The sequence below is a fragment of the Notolepis coatsorum genome (genome assembly GCF_963971535.1).
Source record: "Notolepis coatsorum genome assembly, chromosome: 2".
NCBI classification, from domain to species: Eukaryota; Metazoa; Chordata; class Actinopteri; order Aulopiformes; family Paralepididae; genus Notolepis; species Notolepis coatsorum.
The window spans coordinates 232,719,264-232,725,371 of record NC_140166.1 but is presented as its reverse complement, the minus strand read 5'-3'; positions in this window follow the sequence as shown (position 1 = coordinate 232,725,371).

Genomic DNA, 6,108 nt, shown 5'->3' with positions numbered 1-6,108 from the left:
TCTGTCTTTAATATTGTCATATTATTCAGGGTACTCCAGTATTCTGTCTTTAATATTGTGATATTATTCAGGGTACTCCAGTATGCTGTGGTTAATATTGTGATATTATTCAGGGTACACCATTATTCTGTTTTTAATATTGTCATATTATTCAGGATACTACAGTATTAGGTTTAGGTTTAGGTTTTTATTTTGACACAAAACATATACAGATTTTACTCCATTTACACTTTTGTCAAGGATAGATATTGTGATATTATTCATGCGGTGATGTGAATGCCGTCCATGTTAGTTTACCTTCAATGGAAAAGTGCATTAAATCATTTTAATGCAAAGAAAGTGTCCTCTGTTCTTTCATTTCAGCATGGTCTATCGCAGAACACATTCCATTGTGGGCAGAGTGTCTGCTTGGTTTCATTCCAGCCTTGCCTAAACACCAGCTGACGATTTCACTAATTGACTCACCTCTTCAACTAACTCACCTGGTGCAATGTACTGTATAGTTAAAATGAAAACTTGGCCCACGATGGAATGAGTTTGAGACCCCTGGTCTATCCCTTTCAAAAAATAAAAATAGAAATTTACTTTTTAGTACTTAAGTACATTTAAAAGTAGGACTTTTTTACTTTTACTCAAGTGTGTTTTTAGCCAGATACTTTGACTTGTACTTGAGTCAGATTTTGAGACGGTACCCATACTTTCACTTAAGTATAATATCTGGGTACTTTTTACACCCCTGCCTGACACTCAGGTGCAGAACATAGACAGAACTGTCCTTCTCTCCCTCTCTTGAAATCAGTGTTGGGTTCTCTCTCTCTCCGTGTGTGTGTGTGTCTCTCTCTCTCTCTGTGTCTCTGTGTGTGTGTGTGTGTCTCTCTCTCTCTCTCCTCTCTGTGTGTGTCTCTCTCTCTCTCAAGAGATACCGACAGGGAAGAGATCAAGTGGGCGAGTGAGAGACAGAGAAAATGAGGGGAGGGAGGGAGAGAGAGAGCCATCAGGACTTCTTCTAAGACAACAATGCCCCCTATGGCTGAAAGGCAGAACTACAACCCACATGTTTTTTTTTATCTTCTCCATCAGTGGGGGTGGGTTCATATTGAAGACAAGATTCAAATAAATACCAACTACAAAAGAGTTGTTCTATATGATTTGTTCTCATGTTGATGGGTTTAGAAATCTCTATAAGAGAACAATATATCTAGATACATAATAATATGAGTTTGACATGCTAGTATACTCTGATATATTAAAATAATCCTACATTGGGAATAGCTGCTTTAAGGAGTCAATACCTAAACCAGTTGGAAAATAGACCCCAAGTTATAAGAGATATCTAAAGAATAAACATGAATATGGAGGCATGTGGGCACACATACATGCACACACATAACCACACTATAGTGGTTTGACCTTTAATAATGCATATCCTCTGAACAGGCTGTCATGGTCTCTGTTAGAGATACAGCAAAACTATTAGTTCACTAAAACTACCAGCTAAACTATTAGTTCACTAAAACTACCAGAAAGATTATTAATAGTTCACTAAAACTACCAGAAAGATTATTATTAGTTCACTAAAACTACCAGAAAGATTATTATTAGTTCACTAAAACTACCAGAAAGATTATTAATAGTTCACTAAAACTACCAGAAAGATTATTATTAGTTCACTAAAACTACCAGCACAACTATTATAGTATCAAAGTTTTGCTGGTAGTCTTGTGAACTGAAATAAAATAAAAAGCTGTCATTGAAGAAGTCATTATTCATTGCACACATTGACAATGTCGTCATGCAGCGACACACGCAGGAACACACACACATGCAATTTTTGGGTCGCCGATGAAATGAGTCTCTGCACTTGACCCGTCGTCCTTCCCCCCCCAGGGCAGCCGGGAGCAGACAGGGGCTGTGGCGTGGGGCCGCGCCCCGGGGACCAATCCTAGTGCTCCTGGCCGTCTTCGTCAGGGACGCGACAGCGTTAGCGCTCTGTTCTGCATGTTTTTCCATTGGGTTTATCTTATTGGGAGGGGGAACCCTTGTGAGCATGGGGAGAACATGCGAACTCCACACAGAAAGGCCCGGGAGATACCCCACCTGGCAACCTGGTCCCCAAGCGGGAATCTAACCCTGGACCCGTTTGTGTGCTCTGTGGTAAAGCCGTCATGGTCCTCTCGTGAGACTCGTGTGCCTCATCACGTTTAACTGTTTGTTTGTTTGTTTGTTTGTTTATTAACACAGTTAAACAGAAGTAAAAACAATACATAATAAGTTATAACGCTTGTGAAGGAGAAGTTAGAAGCCTAGAGGCTTATCAAGAACGTCCCCTGTTTTATAAAATCAAACATACAAAAATACAAAATTATGCATATTATAAAATACCAGAATACATTAAAAGATTCGTGTTAATACAAACATACATACACACAGTACATACATGGATATACTGTGTACATAATAATATATAACCCACCCACCTGCCTACAAACCTACCCACCCACATAACCAAATGCATACCTACATGTATGACCTGTTATCTATCTACTACTTTTGGATGAGAATTTTTTTGTAGTTTGCTTTAAAAATAAGCAGAGATGGAGATTTCCTCAGCATAGGATCAGCTGCATTCCAAAGATTGGACCCTCTATACCTCACTGAGAACTGCCTAAGAGAAGCACCACAATAAGGTATATGCACGTCCCTGGACTGACATGTTGACCAATGAATTTAGCTTTTTACATCAAATTATCTATGCATCACATTATTTATCTAATTATTACTTTATCCATGAAAATAAGAAAATCATTAATCAATGAATTATGAATATAGAATATTTATGCAACAGCACTTACACTACATACTTTTAAGAAATTACTCAAATATAAGGTGATACATAAATGGTAAAATGGTAAATGGCTGCTTTTTTTATATAGCATCTTTTATCCAAAGCGCTTTAGTTTGTTCCTCACATTTTGACCCGTTCACTCACACATTCACACACCGACGGCGGAGGCGACCATGCGAGGTGCCAACCTGCTCATCGGCAGCAATTAGGGGTTAAGTGTCTTGCTCAAGGACACATCGACACGCTGCCCAGGAGGAGCGGGAATCGAACCAGGAACCTCCTGATTGCCAGATGACTGCTCTACCTCCTGAGCCATTACCTAAATATAAAACCTCAGTTATCCTAATTATATTTTATTTATAACATAACTGTATTCAAATAGTGACAAAGCGAAAAAGAAAAAACATATATATAAAGGAAAACAAAAGAAAAAACAAATAATGTGTATACGTTTTGTACATAAAACTATGAAATGTTTGTAACCTTTGCTAAATGATATACTGAATTATGTTTATTTTTTGTATTTTCTGTAAATATTTTTTTTTTTCTCCCATCCCAATTTTTGTATCGTCCAATTCAACCCTCCCCTGTCACGAACGCTGTTTCTTGCCTCCCACAAGCCGGCTGCAATGTGGACTAAGTCATACATAGCACTAGTCCCCTCCGATACTTGAGGTAACAGCAGTCGCATCTTTTCACCTGCGCGGCGCGATCTTTCAGCATCGGGGGTCTGCGCTTTGGAGGGGCGCCGCCCCCGTTGCTTCCTGATTCTACTGCGCAGGCGCACCAACCGACCTGTAGGAGTCGCTGTCCACAACGCCCGATCCCCACCCATCAGTTTCCCTCCCCCTAATACTGCCAATGTGTATTAGTACGGACGACCAGCCAAACTGAAAGCAATGTGGAGCGCTGGGCTCGAACAGGGAGATGATCTGTTTGAGCCCAGTCTCCTGTATTCGTGGTGAGCACCTTGCCCACTGCACCACATAGCCGCCTTTGTGTAAATAATCGAATGTAAAAAGGGTAGGCGATTATAAGCCTCGGCTTCAGACTACACCTTTTGTAATCTTTTTTGTTGTTTAATGTTCTACTACTATGCTTTGTAAAAGACCGAAATAAAATCATTGTGCTGCTCAGTAAAGCTGTCACTGTGCTCCGTATGGTCACAGCATTGATAACTGCAGGTAGACTGACATGTATCCTGTAGCTGGATGGAAGGTGAGGCAGGGGTCAAGGGTCAGGGGTCAGTTAGACTGACATGTATCCTGTAGCTGGATGGAAGGTGAGTCAGGGTCAAGGGTCAGGGGTCTCTCAGCAGAAGAGGTTGGGAGCCCGATTGCTTTTACCAACGCGTTCGTGTTTCCGGGTTCCCGTTTTGCGCTCCGATTGGCCACGCACGTTTCTGGTCATGTGACATGTGCGCCAAATAATGTGACGGCAAGTTTTTGGCCTGCAAACGACCTAACGCCTAGTTTATCACTGGTTAAGCTTAGGCACTCTTTCGAAGTTGGTTAAGGTTAGTTTGTCTTAGAGCGGGGCGATAGAACGCCAGCCCTGATTCCAAACTCTAACCTTAACCAACTGCGAAAGAGTGGCCTAAGCTTAACCAGTGATAAACTAGGCGTTAGGTCGTTTGCAGGCTGTTCGACGCGGAAATGGGCGCAGACACTGCTCGTCATGCGATTGGGCGCACACGTCACATGACGAGAAACGTCAGTGGCCAATCAGAGCGCAAAACGGGAACCCGGAAAGACGAACGCGTTGGTAAAAGCATAGACGCACTTGGGACGGCCGGTTTCATACCTTGTTGCAGTTCCAGTTCCAGACCACTCGGTGGCAGCAACAATCCATTACAGGTGTCCAGTTTCTCAGCTACAAACTATCTCCATTAGGAGGCGCAGTCTAATTGATTGAACATTTTATTAACAGATTGCAGAATGGGTACAAAATACAGTACGGCTCAAAACACACAATTGTTAAGGGGATGCAGACCAGAGAAAGACTTTCGTCTTGTTTACATCAGGGTCCCCCATTTTCAATTCATGACATATATGACATACATGACATACAGATAGACAGTACTGCTACATCTATACATTTATGACATACCAGATTTACAAATACAGTACAGTTTGTGATACAAAAAATTATCTAAAAAAAGAGTATATACATTTGACGAAGAAACTACATTAGGAGGGGGTCGGGTGGGGGGTTGGGACAAATAGCAGTCTCCCGTAGGTGCTCTTTGAGAGCGGTTTTGAATGTGGGTAGTGATTCACATTCCTTTACAGCTGTGGCCGTCAGCAGCGCCGTCGGTTGTGTGATCGTAAAGGGTTAACCGGCTGTCTTGTGGCAGTGAAAGGGTTAAGAGAACGTTGGATAAAAAGCTAAAATCAGCTAAATCAGGGGTTCTCAACCTTTCTGCTGCCAAGGCACCCGTGTTCAATAAAATATCCCAGGGCACCCCTACATACGATAAAGATGACGACAAAAGTGCTCGCTAAAGGGGTTCTTTATCCAGAGTACCTTGGTGATCCTTTTGTGTTTTATATAATGATTTTCAGATTTTGAGAAATGGTCAAACTTATCCAAATATGGTATTTTCATGGAAAACAGTGCAGCTGCAACAGATGGCACTTTAGCACTTTTTTCTGTAATCCAAAAAGGCCCTGGCAGCTCTCTGCGGCACCCTAGCCGTGGCACCCCTGGCAGCTCTCTGGGGCACCCTAGCCGTGGCACCCCTGGCAGCTCTCTGCGGCACCCTAGCCGTGGCACCCCTGGCAGCTCTCTGGGGCACCCTAGCCGTGGCACCCCTGGCAGCTCTCTGGGGCACCCTAGCCGTGGCACCCCTGGCAGCTCTCTGGGGCACCCTAGCCGTGGCACCCCTGGCAGCTCTCTGGGGCACCCTAGCCGTGGCACCCCTGTTGAGAACCGCTGAGCTAAATGACTCAAAATAGAGCACCCTTTGCCAACAATGTACACATTTCATGGGAAAGCTATAGGAAGCAATGTACTGGCATCCCATAATGTTCTACGTTGGGAAAAAAACATTTACACAGAACATACAATTACATTTTTGACAAGTCAAGGAATGACAGTAGAGACGTGATCATTTTATCGTTTTTCCTTTTTATTTGAATCAGATCTTTATTGGTACAAAAAAAACATTGTTTTCCAAAAATCCCAGAATGCTCGTACATCACACAGACGATGAGGTTAGAAAAGCATTTTTCAGTCATCAACTGAAAGCCCAACGGTCGCTA